The following is a 24,022-nucleotide window of genomic DNA, read 5'->3' as shown; positions in this document are numbered from 1 at the left end:
CAAAAGGTAGGTGATCCTGAAGAGATGTGAGCCACACATGAGAAGAAATGACTCAGAGTTCAAGTTCTGGGAGGTGGAGTGATTAAAGCCGTTCCACAAGGGAGGTGACAGAGCCAGGCTCCCTACTAGAGGTATGTCCTCATGCTGTTGAAAAGAGGTGGATGTCTCTGCTACCCTGCTGCTCTGTCTTACCCCTGGGGAGCTTCAGACAGAAGAGCAGGGCTCATGGGCCAGTGGAAGATGTAATGGCTGGGCCAGTTTTCTGGCTCTGTGACAAGAGCTGGGTCCTCATCAGCTTTGTCCTGGCGATATCAATAGCTTATTGGAATGAGAACTGGCTTTGGAAATTACCATTTACTAAAAGTCTAAAAAGGATTTAAAAATAAAAATGTACAGACTATTTAGAAATTAAGAAATATAAATAACAGAAGAATATGAGAAAGAAGAAATTATAGACCTTAGGAGAAAAAAAAGGCAGGAAACAATGGATGTGTTTCAAATTGGAAATGGGTGCTGAGGTATATAACTAGGTCGCAGCACACAGAGGAAGGTGTTTAAAAAATAAAGAAAGCAGCAAAGAGACACGAGGGTAGGCAGGACCCCAACATTTGTCTTATGAGTGGAGGGAATGGAAGAGAAGCACTGTTTGAAGATATGCTTATTAGGAACATTCCAGAAAAGAAGTGAGATATGACTTCTTACATCAAAAGCTCACTCAGAACCCTGAAAAAGGAGAACTAAAAATAAATGATATTCGCCCACATTGTAATGAACTGTAGAACATCAAGGCTAAAAAAGAACATATAGAGTCATCAGAGGAAAAATAACAGATTACTTATAAAAACAGTTACTTAATAGCAATTTTTTATGTCGGCAGACTTATCATCAGACTTCTCTTTTTTTTATTGAAGTATAGTTGATTTATAATGTTATGTTAATTTCAGGTGTATAGCAAAGTGATTCAGTTATACACACAAGCATATATATGCATATATATTCAGATTCTTTTCTCTTATAGATTATTACAAAATATTGTGTATAGTTCCCTGTCCTTGTTGGTTATCTATTTAACTTATAGTAGTGTGTGTCAATGGTGTACTTTAAAAAGGGAACAGTGATAGTCTTAAACTCGGATGTTTTAAAATATAAACTCACATATTTTATATTGAACAGTTAAAATTCAAGAATGAGGGCAAAATAAAGATACTTTCTGATATATAGAAAATAAATTTACCACCCAGAGACCTGTATTAAAAAAGTAATCAATGAGTGCATTTCAGCTAGAAGAGAAGTGAACACACAGCGGAGGTGGGGAAGGAGCAATGTTAAACAAACTCTGAGAAAATATCCTGGCAAACAGAATTAACCTTTGATATCAAACTTATTTTGATGTGCTTTGTTAAAGGTAAGACTAAAACTCTAAATAAAAAAGTGTGTGTGTGCATGTTTGTGCAAGGGTGGAGCGTGCGGGCTGTAGGAAAACCCTGGTAGGTTACTGTGTCCCTTATCAAACTATAGACTCTTCTCTCCCCAATCCACCCTTTATGGCCCTGCTTGTGATGCTGGGATCTTTCTCCCTTGCCAAAATGGCACGATGTTAAGCTTTGTAGAAAAATAAGAGGCTCTATTTTTGGCAGGTGTGCCTGGGCGTGTCCTGTGGCGGCTCCCCCGTCGCCCTAGAGCGTGGGTTCCCTGAGCACCACCCCCTGGTGGATTCCCAAGGATCTGCAGGCGGCAGCTCCCCGCAAACTTCTGCCATCCGTGTTAAGTCGCTTCAGTCGTGTTCCACTCTTAGCGACCCTCTGGACTGTGGCCCGCCAGGCTCCGTATGTCTCCTGAACCGGCAGGCAGGTTCTTTAGCACTACCGCCTCCTGGGATGCCCTCCAGCGAGCCCAGATGCAGCCTCTTCAGTGGGGTTTGGGTCCATGCTAGAAAAACAGGACCTTGTAACACAACGCCCAGCCGTGTTACTTCCCTGGTGCTAAGGCTCTGCCCCAGGAGTAGAGCTCAAATATTCTTTAGACTTCTCTTTATCTCCTTGTAGAAATGTCTCCTTGCTCCAATCTCCAGTTATACTTAATGCTGCTTTAAAATGCGTTTTCCCTTCCCAAATTACTGTGTGGTTCCTGTCTCTTGATTGGACTCCGAATAAAACAAGGCTTTGCTTGGCCAGGAGGAAGATAGAAATATAAATTAATTATTGACATGTTTAGGAAAGCCTGTTAATTTTGTGATTTAAAAATGTAAGAGTAAAGGTTAAAAGAATAGAAATATAACTTCTAGCCTCTCAATTAGCAGAGAAAAAAAAGCATATAGAAACATTTATTAAGACAACAGAAGGCAGTAAGGTGTTGACATTTTGAAAAGTTGTTAAAATTGAAGAATCATGTTTCTTGTATTTATTTTTATAGTTTCAATATGCAAAGCAACATTGAAACTGAAAGTGTTAATCACTCAGTCATGTCCAACTCTTTGGGACTCCATGGCCTATATAGCCCACCAGGCTCCTCTGTCCATGGAATTCTCCAGGCAAGAATACTGGAGTGGGTAGCCATTCTCTTTTCCAGGGGATCTTCCCGACCCAAGGATCAAATGTGGGTCTCTGGCATTGTAGGCAGATTCTTTACCCTCTGAGCCACCAGGCAAGCCCCATCAAACAACATTAAATGTTGTTTATTGATGCACACATTAGTAAGTATATAAATACACACCACACAATGACACATACCAAATGTCTGGCAGTGACTGGCCCTGGAGAGGGTGGGAAGTCTAGGATCAGGCTGTGGTTCACGGGAAGTCATAAGCCAATCTACAGTAGCCCATCCCCCTTACCTGTGGTTTCCCTTCTGCGGTTTCAACTACCTGTTGTCAACTGCAGTCTGAAAACGCTACATGGAAAATTCTGGAAATAAGGAGTTCAAAAGTTTTAAATTGCACACTGTTCTGAGTAGTATAATGGAATCTCACACTGTCCCCCTCCATCCCGCTGAGAACAGCTCACCCCTTTGTCCTTTGTCCAGGGCATCACACCCAATAGTTACTCAGTAGCTGCCTGGGTTATCAGATGGCTTGTTGGGGTATCATATGGCATGTGTTCAAGTAGCCCTCATTTTACTTAATAATGCAACCTGCGAAAGTAGTGATGCTGGTAATTGGGAGATCCAAAGAGAAGCCATAAGAACTTCCTTAAAGTGAAGAGGTGAACATTCTTGACTCAATAAGGAAAGAAAAAAATAAATCGTAGGCTGAGGTTGCTAAGCTATGTGGTAAGAATGAATCTTCCAACTGTGAAATTGTGAAGAAGGAGAAAAATCATGCTAGTTGCTAGTTGTACTGCCGCATCCTGAACAGTGGGTGATGGGTTAGTGAAGAGGAAAAGGCATTACATTTGTACCAGAACCTATTTTGAGAGAGGGGGAGGGCCCTTTTACACATTTATGTAACTTTTATTACTGTTTACTGCTATAATTGTTCTATTTTATTATTGTTATTGCTGTTAATCTCTTATGGTGCCTAATTCATAGATGAAACTCTCACATAGGAATTCATGTATATATTTGGTGCTGTATGTGATTTCAGGCATCCACTGGGGGTGTTGGAAGGTATTCCCCAAGGATAAAAAAACTGAAGCAAACATGACATAATGCTAAGATCTGATAAAGTGGATGACAAGTATAAAACTATGAGATTACATCAGTTCAGTTCAGTTCAGTTCAGTCGCTCAGTCGTGTCCGACTCTTTGCGACCCCATGAATCGCAGCACGCCAGACCTCCCTGTCCATCACCAACTCCCGGAGTTCACTCAGACTCATGTCCATCGAGTCAGTGATGCCATCCAGCCATCTCATCCTCTGTCGTCCCCTTCTCCTCCTGCCCCCAATCCCTCCCAGCATCAGAGTCTTTTCCAATGAGTCAACTCTTCGCATGAGGTAGCCAAAGTACTGGAGTTTCAGCTTTAGCATCATTCCTTCCAAAGAAATCCCAGGGCTGATCTCCTTCAGAATTAGAACATATATAAAAAGTCTATGGGTTAAAGACACTTACCTGCCTACATGCTGCAGTCCATGGGGTTGCAAAGAGTCAGACACAATTGGGTAACTGAACAACGATAAAGGCACGTCTAGGAGGAAGGCTATTTGAGACTCAGATGGGAAACTTGATTACTATTATTTCCTTTTCTTTGGCCATACCACATGGCATGCGCGATCTTAGTTTCCCGACCAGGGATCAGATCCAAGTCCCCGGCATTGAGAGCATGGAGTCTTACCCACTAGACCACCAGGGAAATCCCAATACATATTTCTTGATTTGAATTGGAGCAACCTTCCAACTTAATTGGGGCTTTCCATGGCACCCCACTCCAGTACTCTTGCCTGGAAAATCCCATAGACGGAGGAGCCTGGTAGGCTGCAGTCCATGGGGTCGCTGAGGGTCGGACACGACTGAGCAACTTCACTTTCACTTTTCACTTTCATGCATTGGAGAAGGAAATGGCAACCCACTCCAGTGTTCTTGCCTGGAGAATCCCAGGGACAGGGGAGCCTGGTGGGCTTCCGTCTATGGGGTCGCACAGAGTTGGACACGACTGAAGCGACTTAGCAGTAGCAGTAGCAGGTGGTGCTAGTGGTAAAGAACCATCTGCCAATGCAGGAGAAGTAAGAGATGCGGGTTCAATCCCTGGGAAGATCTGGAGAAGGGCATGGCAGCCCACTCCAATATTCTTGCCTGGAGAATCCTCATGGACAGAGGAGCCTGGTGGGCTGTAGTCCATAGGGTTGCAAAGAGTCAGACACGCTGCAACTTAATTATGCCAAGGCTTGCTTTCTCCTTTAACCAGTAAATAATTCCCATTAGAGTTCCCATTAGAGTCTGGGGGATGGGGTAAAGAGAGCCCCAAGTACTTTCCTCCCCTTGGTCTACAACGCAGCCTTTATGACAGACACGGCCCCTCATCCAGTCTCACCTCCTGCCATTCCTCCCATGCACATACTATGCCGTAGTAATGGATATCCTTTCTGTTTCTGAAATGCTGTGCTTTTCATGACTTGGCCTTAGGACATGTTCTGCCATCTTCTTTCAATGCTATTTCCCCTTTCCTTCCTGGCTAGTTTACTTTACATATGACACCGCCTCCTGTCTGAATCCTTCCCCAGCCCTGCAGTGGAGTTAGCTACCCCCTAGTCCACGTCCTCATAGTACTTTGCACAGACCCTGTCAAAATGCTTTTAAGTGCATGTCTGTGATCTCAACAGATAGCCCCTTTTTGAAGACGTAGACTGAGCTGAAATGGCACAGCTAAAGTTATGCATTATACCCGCTATTCGTTCAGCACCAGGCACAGATTATATCTAACCGTATCAGCAATCAATTTCTACTCTGTAAATGTGGAAATTGAGTCTCTGAGGGGTTTAGCAACTTACTAAGGTCACACAGCTGGAAAACGGTAGAGCTAAGATGAAAAATCTGTATTTGTCTCATTCTAAACTCATACTATTCTATACTGCTTCTCAGTCTTATTCATCTCTAGGTCCCCAGAGTCTGGTACACAGCTGAGTACACTGCTGTTGTTCAGTCACTCAGTCATGTCCAGCTCTTTGCAACTGCACGGACTGCAGCACGCCAGGCTTCCCTGTCCTTCACCATCTCCTGGAGCTTGCTCAAGCTCATGTCCATTGAGTCGGTGATGCCATCCAACCATCTCCTCCTCTGTCACCCCCTTCTACTCCTGCCTTCAACCTTTCCCAGCATCAGGGTCTTTTCTAACGAGTTCTTTTCTAACAAGTACAGCTGAGTACAGCCTATGTACAGCCAAGTACATAGTAAATCCTAATAAATATTTGATGAATGAATGAAAGAAAGAAATGAATGCACAGGTGAGTGAACAAGCCCAGGAACCACTGGAGGCAGAAGTTTACTCGTGTGTAGAGAGCAGATAATATTAATTGCCTATTGCTTCTACTTTGCATTCTAATGGGTTTACAGCAAAGGGCACCTGGGCAGGAAAACAGTACATCCCCCACATTTCATTACTGATTAAAACGATTCAAGATGTAACATGAATGACTTCAAATAAGCAAACCGAGCCAATGCAAGAAACAGCAGAAAACAGAATGTAGAAATGGAGGTAAGATAAATTGGATCTGAAATATTTGGGTCTCACAAATGAGAAATCAGAAGACAGGGTTGCTTGCTTTAGCTTTGCTTGGCAAGCAAGTTAAAAAGACAAAAAGAGAAAATAGCAACATCGAGGCTTGAATTCTTAAAAAATACAGTATTTCAAATGGTCCTTTCATTCGGAGATCTCAAAGTATTCAGCAATATGTTTACCTTTTGCTGTGTGTATGTCTGTGTGTGTGATCAGTCGTGTCTGACTCTTTGCAACCCCCATGGGAATTTTCCAGGCAAGAATACTGGAGTGGGTTGTCACTTCTTACTCCAGGGGATCTTCCTGACCCAGAGATCAAACCTGAGTCTCTTGTGTCTCCTGCATTGCAGGAGGATTCTTTACCACTGCACCACCTGGGAAACCCTTTTGCCAAACAGATACCAATTAAAGGAGAAGCACCACCCGGTTTGCCTTGGAGGTGGAAGAATGAGGGGCTTCAGCAATCAGTCCTGGGACTGCGGCTGATATTCAGGCAGATGAGGAAGTGTGTGTTGTCTCTCAAATGATGCAAGAGCCATTCGTTTGTGTGATGTGCTCATTCATCCAGCATAGCAGGGTTCAAGTGTTGGGGAGGTCAGGGCCTGAATACTGGCTCTGGAGCTTTCTACTGGTCCATCTCCAGGCATGGCAGTGACTTCCTTCGTTGAGTCATTTCAGCTGTAAAATGGACATAACAATACCCATTATATCTGACGCTATTAGTCCTCATTTTATAGATGAGCACAATGAGTCTCAGAGAAATTAAGTGACCTGCTCAAGGTTGTAGCAATAAGAAGTGGTGGTGTTGGAATCCAAACCTTGGCCTCTGACTTAATCCTGTATGGTCCCCCAACTCCTCCATCATATCTCCCTGCCTCATCCCTCTCTTTTCTCATAAGCCAGAAAGATGTGATAACTGTGAGGATTAAGAATGCCTGGTGTAGGGACTTCCCTGGTAGACCAGGGGGTCAAGACTTTGCCTTCCAACGCAGGGGCTATGAGTTCAATTCCTGATCAGGGAGTTAAGAGTCCACATGCCTTGTGGCCAAAAAAGCCAAAACAGAAATAATGGAGGCAATATTGTAACAAATTCAATAAAGACTTTGAAAATGGTCCACATCAAAAAAATCTTTTTGAGAAAAGGGGAATCCCTGGTGCAGACTAGCTGGGGGAGGTTCCAGCAGCAGGAAGGGCTCTCTCAAAGCTGGATGCCCTTGTTAGGTAAACACTGTTGCTGAAACATCTCTTCCCTTTAGGGATACTAGTGGCCAAGGCCACTAGGTGGCAGAGTTGTGAAGACAAAGATCCCAGAGCAGGCTGACTCAAGAGCCAGAGTCTCCACAATCAGAGATCACAGCCAAGTTCACTTTTTGACAGCTTTGAAGTTTGAAGGCAAAAGAGACTTCGCCTTCTAAAACTTCCTCTTTTGCAACCAGGGGCTTATAATTTAAACAAACCTGGCATTCCCGTCCCCTGAGTAAATCTATCCACTTATCCATCCATCCATCTACACACCCATCCACACATCCAACCTTCCATACATCCTTTAAATATTTATGAATACATAGTATGTACCACGGAGAGGGCAATGGCACCCCACTCCAGTACTCTTGCCTGGAAAATCCCGTGGATGGAGGAGCCTGGTAGGCTGCAGTCCATGGGGTCGCGAAGAGTCGCACACGACTGAGCGACTTCACTTTCACTTTTCACTTTCATGCATTGGAGAAGGAAATGGCAACCCACTCCAGTGTTCTTGCCTGGAGAATCCCAGGGACCGAGGAGCCTGGTGGGCTGCCGTCTCTGGGGTCACACAGAGTCGGACACGACTGACGTGACTTAGCAGCAGCAGCAGCAGCAGCAGCAGTATGTACCAAGAGCTGCTCAGCACTGGGGATACAGCAATGAGCAGACAGATCCAGAATTCACTCTCAGTGAGCTTACGTCTTACCGGGCAAAGATGGACTTTAAACCAATAACCACACAAATAAACAGACCACTGCAGCCTAGGACACAGGTTGTGAGAGAAGGTCTCATGTTACCTAAGGGACCCGACTGTTCTGATGAATGTGGTAACTAAGAGAGGTGGGATGGGTGGGAGACTTCTAAACTTGGAGAAGACAACGTAGAGAGGTCCTGGGTGTGAAACGAGTATAATAAAGTTCACATCAGACCTGCAAGTGGAGGGGAGCGGAGGGCAGTGGGAGAGGAGGTTGGACATTCAGGCTTACTGAAACTTTTCAAATTCAAACATCAAAACCGTATTTCCAAAGTAATTCCAGCTTGTCCTGCCCTTGTTCTTTTCTTGTTATTCTCCAGCAACTCAATTTGGATTAAGGGGAGGGATGAGGCAGGGGTTACAGTTCGGGTGTGTGTATCTATCGATTTGATGGGGAATTTCAGGTCTGCAAAACTGAGAATGATGGAGGGAAAAAGGGTGGGAAGAAAGATGAATAGACAGCTTCATCATCTGCCTTCTTCCAGAAAGTCTTCTGGGCAGCTAGATAGGAGGGATCATGAAGAGAGCAGTAGGTGAGGGGGAAAAGTTACATAATGCCTCTCTGTCATCAGAGAGCAGATACAAGGCTGAACGGGGCTGAGACATTGTGGTGAGATCAAGCATTACCCTCAACAGACTCGGGTTTCATTTCCAGAGTTGCCCTGCCTAGGCATGTACTCTTTGGCAAGAAAATTTCATCTCTATGAAATGCCACGTGGGGATAGTAGCACCCACCTTGAAGAAGCAAGTTCAAGCTGCAGAAGCTATTTCTGTGGAGTGTTTCATACAGTGGGTGTTATGATGATGACCATGGAACCCATCCTGGGTGTGGGGATCCAGTTTGTCCAACCCAGACCATGGTGGTGCCTCTGACTACTGAATCATTCAACCAGAACAGCCCTGACCCATGGGTCCAATCTGGTCATTTTACAGATGGGAAGACTGAGGCTCAGCACTGGGAGGGTCTTGCTCAAGGCTTTGACCTTACTACAACCCAGGATTTTCCCCACAATGATACCTGCAGGGGCCTACCTTGGCTCACGGGTCTCCTGTGTAGGACTTGGAGAGCTACTAAGGAGGGACAATATTGGCAAACAGGAAGAACTGATTTGCTGTACTTGGGTCCATGATCATCATCATTGTTGTTCAGTTGCCAAGTTGCGTCCCACTCTTTGTGACCCCATGGACTACAGCACGCCAGTCCTCCCTGTCCTTCACCATCTCCTGGAGCTTGCTCAAACTCATGCCCATTGAGTCAGTGATGCCATCCAACCATCTCATCCTCTGTCATCCCCTTCTCCTCCCACCTTCAATCTTTCCCAGCATCAGGGTCTTTTTCCATGAGTTGACTCTCTGCATCAGGTGGTCAGAGTATTGGAGCTTCAGCTTCAGCATCAGTCCTTCCACTGAGTACTCATTATAATAATGACCACTGTATCCTAGAAATCATGTTCAACACTTTACAGGAGGGACACATCCAACCTCCTGTGTCCCTGAAAAGTGGGTGTTCTTATACCCATTTTCCAAATGAGGAAACTGAGGTTCAGACAGATTACATTTTCTCATCAAAGATCCCATAGCTGGGAAGTGACAAGTCTGGAAGTAAGATCTCAGCCTGACACCCTGTGCTCTCTACCCTCTACCTTTATTATCTCATGCGACTCTCCCCTCTTTACAAGCGAGGCAACAGGCACACAAAGGTACCATCACTTTTTCTGGGAGCTGCTGGGAGTCAAACCCATGATTTGAACTGGTGATGTGAACACTTGTGCTTCAGAGGATCTCCAGCCCTGAAATCTCTCATTTCACGAGTGTCACCCAGGCCTTTCTGCATCCCCTGCCCTCAGTCACCTCGGCGCTTTTTACCTTTGCTTTCCTCCTGGAAGTACAGAGAAGACAATTCTAGATTTAATGAGGATCTTGGTCCCTGCCATGTATCAGATCTTTGCTGAGCCCTTCTGTATGGCACTAGCCTCCTCATGTATAAGATGGAGTCACCAGGTTGACCTCTTAGGGCTGTGGTGAGACTGATTCAGTGACACGATGATGACGAGAAATCAGAGTCCAGTCTCTGGGGGATGGGTATGTTCCACTGACCGGGGAACGTGGCCAGCAAGAGGCTGCAACTGAGACCGAGCCTCATGCTGCTTACAAAACTCTAGGCTGCTTTGTCTTGTCCTGTTTTGTAGAGCAAGGCATCCCGATTCTTTCCAAATGCAGCAATGGAGCAATTGCTGTATTTGTTCACTGCAGTGAGTTAATCAGAACAGACTTCCTTCGGTTGGGAACTGGAGCAGGGGAAGGAAGGGGGCGATCCTCCAGCTCCTCCAGCTACACCCAGCCTCACTGGGGATGGAAGGATGAATATCTTGGCATGTCTGCAACCTGCTTAGTTTCACTCTGGCATAGGGGTTGGAAAGCTCTGTAAACTCCACTGCTTGTAAGAAGCACCTGGGGAGTTTGGAAAAGACCCCAGGGCCCAAGGTTCATCCAGCAACATCAGGATCTCTGGGAGTGAGAACCAGGCATCAGAGTCTTTTAAAGTTCTCCAGGTACCCCGCAACGTAGAACCAAGTTTGAGTATCTAAGATCCAAGGAACTTATCCTTTTAGAAAATTCTTCTTCCTCTAATTTGGGTGGGACTTGTCTTTAACACTGAGCTGAGATCAGGCTCTTGGTCACATACAGTATCTGGCTCACAAGATAGGGGAACCTCCTTGGAGTTGTTTGGAAGTAGGGCAGGAAAGAGACTCAGACCAAGGGGTAATTTGTGCCACCAAGGAAGAAGAAAGTCAGGAAATGCTCACTGTGAGCTCGTTAAAGAGGAGTCATTTTCCCTTGATGCTGGTAGAATCCACTCTATCTCCCCAAATGGTATGCACAGTAATTTGCTTCAATTCAACCATGGTTTTTTTGGGCACCTGCTCTAATGTATCCAAGACTATGTTCAATGTCAGTGATACATAGCTGATACATAGTTTAATAAACCACAGTTAAGAAACTCTGAGCTGTGTGTGTGGGAGGAATGAACAGAGAGATGGCAATGCTATCGTAATCAAGATCAGTGAAAAGTCCCGAGAAGCCAATGAAATGCTGCCTCACTTAGTCTAAAGGGAATGGCTCCCCAGCAAAGTGGATTTTGAGGGATAAATAGGAGTAAACTGGGGTGAAAAGATTCTTGGTTTGTGATATGCTTGGGAAATAGCTTGCAGCTGGTTGGTCGGGAGAGGAAACAAGCTGGATCATGGAGATTCTTGAGCACCAGACTGAACTTGGACTTTGTCCTGTAGGGAGAGGGACACCTTGGAAAGAGAAAATGTGTAATCCTATTTTTTCCCCAAGGATGTTACTGTAGTGCTATACATCAAAAGTAATGAGCTTTTGAAGTATAGCACTTCAAAAATGATTCAAGCAGGGCTACATAAAACATAAAAAGCAAGCAGTATGAGATGATATAAGCATGATATTATTTATTTGAAGTTTAAAAACATGACAAAAATATAGTGTACTGTTTATAGCCGCATGCTGTATATAGTAAAATTACAGCATCGTTCCTGGAATGATTCCCAACAGTTTCCGGATTGTAGTTCTTCCTGGGGAAGGACAGAAGACTTGAAGTCAAGAAGGGATATACAAGATGATTTAATTGTATCCACAAGTTTTTCTTTCTTTACATAAATAGTAGAAAGATCTGAAACAAATGATTAAATGGTGAGATGCTTAAGGCCAGCATATACATTATAATATGTGTGTGTGTGCGCTCGTGTGCTCAGTCGCTCAGTTGTGTCCAACTCTTCACAATCCTATGGACTGTGGCCTGCCAGGCTCCTCCGTCTATGAGGTTCTCCAGACAAGAATACTGGAATGGGTTGCCATGCCCTCCTCCAGGGGATCTTCCCGACACAGGGATTGAACCCGTGTCTTCTGTGTCTCCTGCACTGGCAGGCCGATTCTTGACCACTGAGCCACCTAGGTTATACTATCTCCCTTAAATTTTTCTCTCTGTTAAAAATATTCATAGTAAAAATTCATAGTAAGAACTCCAATACTCTGGCCACCTGATGCGGAGAACTGACTCATTTGAAAAGACCCTGATGCTGGGAAAGATTGAAGGCAGGAGGAGAAGGGGACGACAGAGGATGAGATGGTTGGATGGCATCATAGACTCTATAGACATGAGTTTGAGTAAACTCTGGGAGTTGGTGATGAACAGGGAAGCCTGGCATAATGCAGTTCATGGAGTTGCAAAGAGACACGACTGAGTGACTGGACTGAACAGAAGAATATTTTGAAAACAGAGTTATAAAGCAATGTTTTTCCCTCTCCAGACACCCTTCCCATTGCCTGTGTACTTTTTAGTGCCCTTATGTTTTCCATCAGATGCATTTAAAAGAGAAGTGTATCCAAAAATGTTCTCCATATAGAATCATGGAACAATTAATTTCACGGGCTTTGGAAGTAGTTTAAAGATGCTCAAGATACAGATTTCTCCTAAGCTTCGAAATTTGCTCCCCTCTTTTTTTCCCTCTCATTAGAAATACTTCCATGGTAACGGTCATTGTCTTCAAAGCTTAGAGACACACATTTTGTAATTTCAATGTGGGACTGAAACTGGCTTCTGCCATAAATGGATGGAAAATGAGAAAGATTTCATAGAAATAAAAGCCTCAACATAAGTCATGAGTGGGCTTCTCTGGTAGTTCAGTTAGTAAAGAAAGTGAAAGAAAAGTGAAGTCATTCAGTTGTGTCTGATTCTTTGAGACCCCATGGACTGTAACCCACCAGGCTCCTCCATCCATGGAATTTTCTAGGCAAGAGTGGGTTGCCATTTCCTTCTCCAGGGGATCTTCCCAACCCAGGGATCGAACCTGGATCTCCTGCATTGCAGGTAGATGCTTTACTGTCTGAGCCACCAAGGAATCCCTGGTAAAGAATCTGCCTGCAATGCAGGAGACCCTGGTTTGATTCCTGGTTTAGGAAGATCCCCTGGAGATGGGATAGGCCACCCAGTCCAGTATTCATGGCTTCCCTGGTGGCTCAGATGGTAAAGAATCCTCTGACAATGCACGAGACCTGGGTTTTATCCGTGGGTTGGGAAGATCCCCTGGAGGAGGGCATGGCAACCCACTCCAGTATTCTTGCCTGGAGAATCCCATGGACAGAGGAGCCTGGTGGGCTACAGTCCACGGGGTCGGAGAGAGTCAGATGCGACTGAGCGACTAAGCACAGCACAGCACAAGTCATGAGTAACTGTAGTCGTGAAAACTTTTACCTGTGTGTGTTCACTGCATCTCAGGACACTTCATAACTCACTAAACTCCCCCTAGAGGCACACGCTACCCCTTTTTACAAATGAAGGACTGAGGTTCCTAGAAGATGCAGCACTTGCCTCATGCCGCATTGGAGGTAAACGGCAGAGGTCAGACTCGGGCCTGCTCTCTGGCTCCAAAGCAATGGCACCCCCCTCCCCGCCAGTGCCCTGGCTTGCAAGGCCTTTGTCATTCGGTTAGAGCAAGTGCCTCTGAATGACATCGTGTTAGACTAGAAAATACCCTGTGCCTGACACTGTTGAGCGCACACCAAGAGTCAAGACAGATTAAACGTTTTATCTTTGCTCAAGAGAATGCCCTCGATGAACTGACCTAAATGTCTGAAACCAGACTAGCAAATGGATTTGGTCCTGAATTTCCCACAGAAGGGAAAAAAATTCATATTCTTCGGGAAAACTCCCAATATTTAACATTTGGCAGAAAATTCAAATTTTTTTCAATACACTTTGCAAGCCAAATACAATATAACTGGAGGCCATGCCAGCTGCCCATTTGCAAACTCAAATATTGGCAATGAGTGACCTCAGAAGAATTTTAATAAGGGAAATCCATGATCTGTCTGTTGTTAACTTTCAAAAAAAAACCACCAGAAAAAAACCTGTTGATAAAGCAAAGCTAAGATGATCAAACCTACTGTAATAAGGGGGAATGGCACTGTGACAGAGTCTTGGTTGTATCTCAAAATAAAGAGACAAAGGTAAGATATTTATAGTTTTAGGATCCAGTCTGAGTGATTTGAAAGTGGATTTTACAAAGCAGGAAACTGGACTGAGCAGAGGTTATGACCCAATAGCTTTGGATTGGGTGGCAGTGGAGAGGATGGCAGGGGTCATGAGGTGAGTCTTGATGAGTGAATTACTAGCCTTGATAGGTAAACCATTATAGTTAGTTCCTCATCTTAGCTTACAAAAGCATTTTTATTGTAATAAAATACACATAACATTTATCATTATAACCATTTTAAATGTCTGGGTCAGTGGCATTAAGTGTATTTACAGTGCTATACAACTATCACCACCGTCCATCCACAGAATGTTTTCATTTTTCCAGTTTAAAACTCCATTCCCATTAAACAATAATTCCCCATCTCACCCTCCCTCCAGCCCCTGGTACTTCGCATTTTACTTTCTCTCTGTATGAATTTGATAATTCTAGGTAGTTCATGTAAGTGGATCACACAGTAATTGTTCTTTTTTTTTTTAAACCACTTTATTTACTTTTTAATTGAAGGATAATTGCTTTACAGAATTTTGTTGTTTTCTCTCAAACATCAGTGAGAATCAGCCATAGTACACCCATGTAATAGTTGTTCTTTTGTGACTGGCTAATTTCCCTTAGCATAATGTCTTCTAGTTTCATCCATGCTATAGCATGTCAGAATTTCCTTCCTTGTTAAGGCTGAGTAATGTTCCATTGTAAGGATATATCACTTTTTGCCTATCCATTCATCCACTGATGAATATTTGGGCTGTTTCTTTGTCTTGGCTATGGTGAATAATACTGCTAAGAACACAGGAGTACAAATATCTGTTTAAGCCTAGGAAAAGGTATTTCTTGAAGCAAGTAGCTAAGTTATTTTTATTTTCTTATCCTCAGTATTGTTTTACATGGCATCAAGAAAGTATGCCCAGTCCCAGAACTGTTTGCATGGGGACAAGGAATTATGCTGATCCACTTTTCAGGCCAGACTGTGCTTTGGGAAGACACTTCTGGCTGCAGTGTGTGGCTGTTGGTTTCTGGCACAACTCTCATACTGCAAACCGCTTTTAAAAATGAGAGCAAGGGAATTCCCCGGTGGTCCAGGGCTTAGGCCTCAATGCTTTCAGTACAGGGCACCTGGCTTTGATCCCTACTTGGGTAGCTAGGATCCCATAAGCCGTGTGGTTTGGCCAAACAGAAAAAAAAAAAAAAAAGGTGGGGAGAGTTACCCCAGCCCTTTTTCCTTCTCTCCATAGTTCAGGAAAAACTGTTCAGGTTGAATTACCTGCAAGGCACCAAAATACAACAGTGGGAGCCTGAGCATGTCTCACTTTGCTGGAAGCCCTGAGTGTAGGAGCCGGGTCAGTGGGACATTTGGAAACAGGCCTCTCGATGGCTGTCCTGGGCCCTGGGGAAAGCCAACCACTCCAAATGGGTGAGGACGGATGGCCAAAGCTGCCAAGTGGAGGCTCTTCAAAATAATTTCTGTTGAAGACTCAGGTTCCCTTGGCCCATAGCCTTTCCTAATCATTTGCAATCATTCTGAATTTTCTGGAACCCATCCTGGAGCCTAAGGGCAGAACGTTCAGCATCTTCAAATTTTAATGTCTAATAAGCTTATCTCTAAAATGAATAGGTTTCAATTTTCTCTTTTCCAGGACCCTTACCTGGGTCAGTAGCCACAATATTTTACCCTGCCTGGAAGCATCTGCTGATGTTCCATCACAAGAAGTATTTCTCTGACTCTCGCGGTCTGCAGATCACTGGTGCTTACAGAAGAGGCAAAGATGAGTCTGCCAACAGGTAGCTTACAATGTGAGCTATGCACCATTTTCTCCTACATTTTTATTAATTCCCACTCTTGTCTAGTGGAGCCCACACAATGGTTGCCTCTGGGTCAATGGTTCTTAAGTGAGGACACTTTGCAATGTTTGGGACACTTTTGTTTGTCACAACTTGGAGGAGCTGGTGTTTCTGGCGTCTGGTGGTCACAGGTCAGGGATGCTGCTGAAAACAGTGCAATACACAGGACAAGCTCCTACAGCAAAGGCTTACTTGGCCTGAACATGTCTATAGTGCCAAGGCTGAGAAGTGCTCGTTTATCCTTTTCCTATGCCTGTATATCCAGGTGTAATCAATGCTGCCAACAGTATTTCTATACTCTAGGCACAGGAATCATATTTAATCCTAACCATAACCCTGCCACCAGTAATCTTCATTCACAGATACAGAAACTAAAACTTCAAAGAAATTGCCCAAATTCCTACAGCTAGAAAATGACAGAGCTGGGGTTTCCATAGAGAATCCAGACGATCTGCATCATTGTAATTTAGTCATAAGGAAGATACCATGATGCACTTGTGTCAGCAAGATGGGTGGGTTGGTCCAGAAAACTTCTTCCTGATGAAGATGAGACTGTACATCCTTGAATAACTTCATTATTTGTTTCAGGAAGTTCCTTTCAGTTATTGGAGACAGTCCTGAGTTGCTCACTAAGAGCTTCCTTGTCAACCTCCCTTTATTGCCCTGACCTTGCTGTGGCCACCAGTCCTAAATTATGGAATCATCAACTCTGTCCAACTCAAATAATATCCCTGTCTTGGATAAAAACATTAGACCATTTAAGCCCAGACCCTGTGGTCTGGTGATTATTCTACTGCTAATTTCCCTCTCTGAAATATGACTAAGATTCTGATCACAAGTGCTAGTAATTTTAGCTTTGCCTTAACAAATTTCCAGTGGTATTTTGGAGAGCTCAGTAGCCACCAAGTTGTCTAAGCCCAAAGCCCTCCACTTTTCGTCAGTAGTTGGACCATCTTCTAGTACAGTTTTGGTTTTAACCTAAATGAGGTAATACTGTACGTATCATCCTGTGATTTTCTTTTTTAAAAATTTAATATATTTAAAGCATTTTCCATGGTCAGTTAATACAGAACCACATCATTCCTGTCAATACCTACATAATATTTAATTGCATTGACATACATTGTTGTTCAATTGAAAAATTGTATCTGACTCTTTGTGACCCCATGGACTGCAGCACTCCAGGCTTTCCTGTCCTTCACTATCTCCGGGATTTGCTCAAACTCATGTTCCTTGAGTCGGTGACGCCATCCAACCATCTCATCCTCTGTCGTCCCCTTCTTCTCCTGCCCTCAATCTTTCCCAGCATCAGAGTCTTTTCCAATAAGTCTGCTCTTCACATTAGGTGGCCAAAGTATTGGAGCTTCAGCATCAGTCCTTCCAATGAATATTCTGGGTTGATTTCCTTTAGGATTGACTGGTTTGATCTCCTTGCTGTCCAAAGGAATCTCAAGAGTCTTCTCCAGCTCCACAATTTGAAAGCATCAATTCTTCTGTGATCAGCCTTCTTTATGGTCCAGCTCTCACACCCCTACATGACTACTGGAAAAACCATAGCTTTGACTATATGGACCTTTGTCGACAAAGTGATGTCGTTACTTTTTAATATACTGTCTAGGTTTGTCATAGCTTTTGTTCCAAGAAGTAAGCGTCTTTTGACATACATATATTTATCTGTTTAGCCAGTTCTTTATAGATAGAAATGCAGGCTGCTTTCATTTTTTTAGTTATAAATATTACTACCAGGACTTCCCTGGTGGTCCAGTGATTAAGAATCTGCCTTTCAATGAAGAGGATGTGCGTTTGGTCCCTGGTCAGGGAACTAAGATCCCACTCGTTGTGGAGAAAGCCTGCATGGTGCAGCTACTGAGCGCATGTGCTCCAGAGCCTGTGTGCAGTTAGAGAGTCCAGGCATCATGATGGAAGATCCTGCATGGGGCAATGAAGATCCCATGAGCTGAAACTAACACCACGCACAGCCAAATAAATAAGCCAACAGACAAATAGACACTTAAAAATAAGTAAATTAATAATAACACCACATAACCTCAACTTTATGCTCATATTTGAATATTTCTGTTGCTTTCATTTTCAAAATGACAATTGCCAGAACAATGTCATGTGAATTTTAAATGTTGGTAGAAACTTATAAATTGCCCTTCAAATTGTACCAATTTAGCAGTTGGGGATGAGAATGTTTCCCCCACATTCTTCCCAATACTTGACAAACTGGAGGCGCAGCCCGGCTTGGCCCCAGCTGACTATTGCCATGTGGGAATTTATGCCTGTTGGCAAAATTAAAATCTTCTGATTTTTGGAAAGAGGCTGACATTCAGACACTTTAAATAAAATTTCCTGATTTTTAAATGTTTTCAACTTATCCCATTTTCAAATAAACACTTTCTGCAAGCCATTTTCAGTCTGCCTGCCACCAGTTGGCAAACTCCTGGGGAGGTGATCTCAGAGGCTCCTTTGGCCCCTGACCAGGTAGAGGCCAAGTCATCACAAGGCCACAAATTAGATGCCCAAGTGTACAGGATAGAACAAATGTTTTCTTAGGACTGGTAATTACAGCCACTCCAGGGTAGAATCTGTGTCTTTTGGGTTGGGCTGAGTGCCTCACGTGAGCTTGTAAGCCATACCTAATGACCTATTTCTAGAGAATTCCTTCATATCTTGAACTCTAATGGCTAGAGCAGCTGGGAGAAGCAGCCCAGGAGGTAGGAGAGCCACCACCTGCAGCCACTGATTCTCTTGCAGGAGCAATGAACACCCTGTTGAAAAATAGAATGCAGTGGAAGCCTACCAGCATGTCAGCATGTTGTTTGTTAGGGGATTCAGGGGTCCCGCTTGAACTCCTCAACTTCCACATGTCTTGGCAGCACCTAAAAATGTCAACATGTTCAGAACTGAACTCACTGCGATCTCTCCTGAGCTGCCTATTTTAGAATGTCAGCAGCGTGTGACATTTTTGACAAATGTCACCAACACAATGGCACTTAGAATGTCACCATCACTCAGCTGGAATGAAAAGACTGCACTAAGGTGCTTCATGCCCCCGTGCATGCCCATCGGTCCCCACACGGCTGGAGAACTCCTGCTGCCCTTCAGGGTGTGGCTCAAATGCTGATTTCTCCATGGTTCCTTCCCAAACTGTAGTGTGGCCTTACTTTCTCCCTCTATGTTTTCCCTCAGCTTTTTGCCAGCACTCTTAAAATACCTACCCCACTAGAGTGCGATGTTCTCTTATCTCTTGGTCTTCCACCCTCACCCTAACTAGATAGTAAGCTCATCATGGATGCCTCTTATCAGATCCATCTATGTATGCATAATAGCTGATCCATAGTAGGCACACAAGAAATGCTTGGAATCTGTTGGGACAGTTTTAAAATGTGCTCACAAATTCTCTGACATCCCTTCCTTGATGTGCCCTTTCCCCTAAAATGGCTTCTGTGATGGGCTTTTGTGACTATTTCAATCTGTAGAATATGGTGAAAGCAAAGCTCTATGATTTCTGATATGAGCCATAAAAAGTCCACCTTGCTACCGGAACGTTTGCTTCTGAAGCTTTCAGCCACCATGTAAGTAGTTCAGCTGTTGTGAGTTCACCATGCTGAGAGGAGGTCTAAACGCATCCATGGAGTGAGACCACATGGAGAGAAGCTGAAACTACTGGGGATGTGGAAAAGACAGGCAGGGAGAGGGGCAGATCCAGCTGACCCTTAATTGCTCCAACCCACTGCTTCCCAAAGCAGTCATCATTGGACTATAATTGCACTCAACACCCTGATCCAGAGCTGCCCAGCTGGGCCCTTTCTGAATTCCTGACCCACAGAATCCATGGTAGACAGTGACATGATTGCTATCGCTTTGAGCCACTAGTTTGGATGATTTAAGAGATGAGAGGAACAGAATGCTGTAGTAGCTGCTAGTGAGGCGTTGCCTGATATTGGCTTTGAGACAAGGTGGTTGGTAGAAGCTGGAAGGGCTTTGAGGAGATTCTTAGTAGAAGCCTTGAGGCTGTCAGTGAGGGCTTAAATGAAAGTTGGGAGACTATTATTAGGAAGTAAAGGAAAGGAAACTTTCCTGTGTAGTGGTGGAAAGTGTAGAAACACTGGAACCTGTTATCTGTGGTAAGGTGGAAAATAGAGACGTACCCAATAAAGCTGGTGATGTGGCTGGGGAGATTTCTGGGGAGAGTGCCAAAGGTGCTACATGGCTTGTAGTTGCCTGTAACATAATGTGAAAAGAGAGAGATACATCAAAGAACAAACAGTTCAACTTTTGAGTAGAATTTATGAGAAAACATAGAGGGATCCTGACAGTCTTTCCATCCAGCAGAGTCTCAAAGAAATAAAAGACCTCAGGGAAAAGACCAAATCCAGGATACTGTAAGGGAAATGTGGCCTCATGGCATCAAAACCCTTGGTTAAGATCCCCCAAGTCTAAGGTTGCAGCTTACAAACCTTTTCAGACAGAGACGTCCTCCGAAGAATTTCACAGGCATGCTTTGCAAACCCTCTTTGTTAAATAATAGGCAGTAGAACTTCTAAGAAAATTATCCCACAATTGCTTCACAGGAGGTGGAAAATAAGGAGAGACTTTTCCAGAAGATATCTGTGGCTTTTATCTAATGGAGTGGATCATAAATTGGTACACAGGAAGCCCACAACATTTTTAAAGGAATCACATCATCTTGGCATCAAAGGGGCAGAGAGAGTGCAAGAAGAAAAGAGATCTTTGGTTTCTCAATCTTTTCTTCAAAAGAAGTAGACTGCAAATATAAGCCTTCTTTTTTTTTTTATGGAAAAATTCCCTTCCCATTTAAACTGGGTGGGTTTCTGCAACTCTTTAATGGTGAAAATGACACTATAAAACTTCTGAGAGTGGTTGATAAAAGCAAGGCAGCTTCCACCTTAGTTGCTAGAACATTCAGTCTTGAAGTCACCATGTAAGAGCAGTCCAATTGCCCTGAGACCAGCATGCTATGAGAAAGCCCAAACTTCAGCCCGTACAAAGAGGCCACCACACAGAGGGACCACATCAGTGGCCCTGGGAACACATGGGAGAGAAGGAGATCCCAGGTCAGCTCCCAGCTGCCTCACACCCCTGGGTTCCAGCCTACTTATCTGACTGCGACCAGTGAGAGATCCCGAGCCTTAACGGTTCATCTGATCCCGATCTGAATTCCTGACCCATAGAAACCCTGAGAGACAATAATACAGTTGCTGTTATTTTGTCATTATTTTTCGGCAATTTGTTACCTTAGCAATAGATAACTGAGACATCTGCTTTGTAAGCTATGGTCTCACTGAGGATTGCCTTTCATTTCATTAGCTAAGAAAATAACATTGCATTTGTAGGATCAAGTCAAGAAAGCCATGATATTTACAGATTTTATTCAACAGCAAAGAGAAATATTTCCTTTTGCTGTAAACAAGATGCTGTCAAGCTTAGTTTTGGAGAACTGTGTGGGAGCTGGCAGAAGGTCTGGCCTGGTTTCCATACGGTACATTCAAGATGACTTTTCTGTTAACTGATGCCTTGAGGCCGTACCTCAACATTTGACTTTCTTTCTTTGTCTCCCCTCTGAACTCAAACATTTTTTCTTTCTGCTTAAAGCATGAGACATACTTCAGAGGTTGCTATTAGAGAAACAAAAAACTAGTAATCCAAGGAAAAAAATTAGTATGGAATAGGATTAGATATTTGGTGTATTAAAAAGAATTCAACGTTGATCATGGATATTTTTCTTCTTGAAGCTTATTTGGGTGTCATGTTAACTATCATGTGAGATTGGAAGCTGTAAAAATAAATGCCAGTGGTTACTCCTGGTAATAGGATAACAGGTGATTTTTCTTCTTATCTTTGCTTTTCTCCATGTTGTAATATTTTTCACAATTAAATGTATATTATTAGAAAAAAAACACCTTATGCCCTTGGAATTAGTAGGGCATTGTTAAATAACACACTAAAAGCACACACTAAACTCCATGGTATTAAAACTAAGAGCTGTGATAAAAAACTTCCCTAAAGTGAAAATAGATGCCACAAATAGAGAGAAACACATGATTAACAAAGAATTGATGTCTAGAATATATAAAGAATGCTCTCAAATCAATAACAAAAGGACAAAAATCCAACTGGAAAATAGACGAGAGACGTGAACAGATATTTCATTAAAGAGGAAAATCAAATGGCCAATAGACATATAAAAAGTCATTCAATTTCATCAATATTCAGAGAAATGCAAATTAAAACATCAATGTTATGCTATTTTATATCTACCAGATTAAAAAAAATCTAAGTCTACAGTATCGAGGGCTGACAATGTAGCTACAGGTGTTCTTACCCATGCTAATGGAAGTAAGATTGGTTCAACCACCTTGGAAAACAATCCGACACTGTGGGGTAGAGTCGATGGTGGTCACTCCTTCTTCCCTGGGTGTTTTCTATCTGCCTTTCTAGACACATTGTCCTCTCTCCTCCCCACTGTTCCACGCTTGGGAGGCTGGCCCATGTGGAGTGAGTCAAGGTCTGCCACTTGCTTCCAGCTGGCTCAGAGCAGAAGTTCTGGTCCTAGCGGAGGGTGAGCTCTGGTTTTGACCTTCCGTGAATTCTCATTCTCAAGTCTATCTTGAGCATGTGACTTTAACTTTAACTTTAATGTAGTAGCCTTCATTTTGCTCATCCTTAAGAAAATGAGTCACTTTATTCTATGACGATCATGCCAGTGTCTTCCTTATTCCCCTGTCTTGGAGCTCAGAGAATACACTTGGAATAAAGAAAGGTGAAAAATAAGGAAACAACAACAACAACAAAACAATTTTAAAGAGAGAAACGACATCTTTCTGAGCTTCATTGGGGATTAAAATTCTAGCCATGGGAATGAAAATTGAGTAGACATTAATGTGCAAAGTGCTGTCTAAATAATTCTGGTTGGCAATGGTATTTAATTATAATTTTTGAAGAAGAAAAACACTTAAAGAGATGGTCAGGTTAATAGGGTGCTAATTCCATAAGGCAAGCATTTTAGACTGTTGATGGGAAAGTTGTCATATTAGAGGCTAATTTCTTTTAGGCAAAAATCAATAGACAATTTGGAGGCTAAAGTGAAAGTGCTTTGTATGTTGTAATGAATGATGTTCTTGTAAGAGACTAGCTCTGTTATCGAATTAGAAGTAGAAAGGCTGGAGGAGGGAGATTTTATATTTTCTCCCCATATTCTCCCTCTCTATTTCCCTCTTCTTACACCAGCTCTTCCAAGGAGGGAAGTGACCAGTTTGACTGGTCAGAGACTAAGGCCTCTCTCTATAGGGCTACCCTTGGCCAGTGGCAGGATAGGGGCCACAGAGTGTCAGAAAAAGGTGTTTTACCTCCTGTATTCCCCTTCCCCATCAAGGTTACCTGTGTGGGCCTTGCCCCTTGGGGCTGGGTCAGCCGAGGTGTCCCCAGTGAGAGGCAGGTAGTTTAGGGGTTCGGTGCCCCTGGGGTCCCAGCTATCTCTTTCCCCTGTGCCGTGCCTCCAGCCAAGGTTCCCACCTCCCCCTGCTACCCATGCAAATATGATTTAGTATAAGGTCACAAGACTTAAAACAGGAAAGAAGCAGGAGACTTTATGCCTCAGTCTCGAGTTTCATTCTTTAATTCAGTATTTACCAAGGAGCACTGTGTTACCATCGTGTGTGTGTGTGTGTGTGTGTGTGCAAGAGAGAGAGAAGAAAAAGAGGAGATGGAATGAAGATGGGCTGTCTGTTCTACCTTCCATAAGTGATACATTAATATATTTTTTCTATTGTTCTTCATGTTAATATCTTTGCAAAGGAAAAAAGAAAACCTTTACAGAGAATAGAACAAGTAGGGACATCAGTCAAGAAAACCTACTTTGAGTCTCTAACCCTCCTTGTTCTCCAAGTCCACGTCTGGCTCTCTCTATGTATCTATGTAAGGTTGCCAATTAAAATGTAAGACACCTATTTCCATTCAAA

The 24,022-nt window shown here is 43.4% G+C and overlaps 2 long non-coding RNA genes across 3 annotated transcripts in view; one reads left to right on the top strand and one right to left on the bottom strand.

Annotated features, from left to right (window-relative positions):
• The window catches only part of LOC129620830 (uncharacterized), a 72,285-nt gene extending 53,873 nt beyond the window's left edge, over nt 1-18,412 (top strand). The window contains exons 5-6 of one of the 2 annotated variants that reach the window (XR_008698740.1): nt 15,830-15,986; nt 17,446-18,412. This is a non-coding gene — a long non-coding RNA (uncharacterized LOC129620830). The remainder of the gene's footprint in view (nt 1-15,829; nt 15,987-17,445) is intronic. The other variant, XR_008698738.1, reaches the window with a different exon arrangement.
• A 437-nt stretch (nt 18,413-18,849) lies between these two features.
• On the bottom strand, nt 18,850-22,452 carry LOC129620831 (uncharacterized). The gene is made up of 3 exons (XR_008698741.1): nt 22,387-22,452; nt 20,192-20,264; nt 18,850-18,919 (listed from the first exon to the last, which is right to left on the bottom strand). It is a non-coding gene; the product is annotated as an uncharacterized LOC129620831 (long non-coding RNA).
• Between the last annotated feature and the right edge of the window lie 1,570 nt (nt 22,453-24,022).

The sequence above is a fragment of the Bubalus kerabau genome, chromosome 10 (genome assembly GCF_029407905.1).
Source record: "Bubalus kerabau isolate K-KA32 ecotype Philippines breed swamp buffalo chromosome 10, PCC_UOA_SB_1v2, whole genome shotgun sequence".
Taxonomy (NCBI): Eukaryota; Metazoa; Chordata; class Mammalia; order Artiodactyla; family Bovidae; genus Bubalus; species Bubalus kerabau.
The sequence above is the reverse complement of the archived record's forward strand: the minus strand, read 5'-3'. Positions and strand labels throughout refer to the sequence as shown.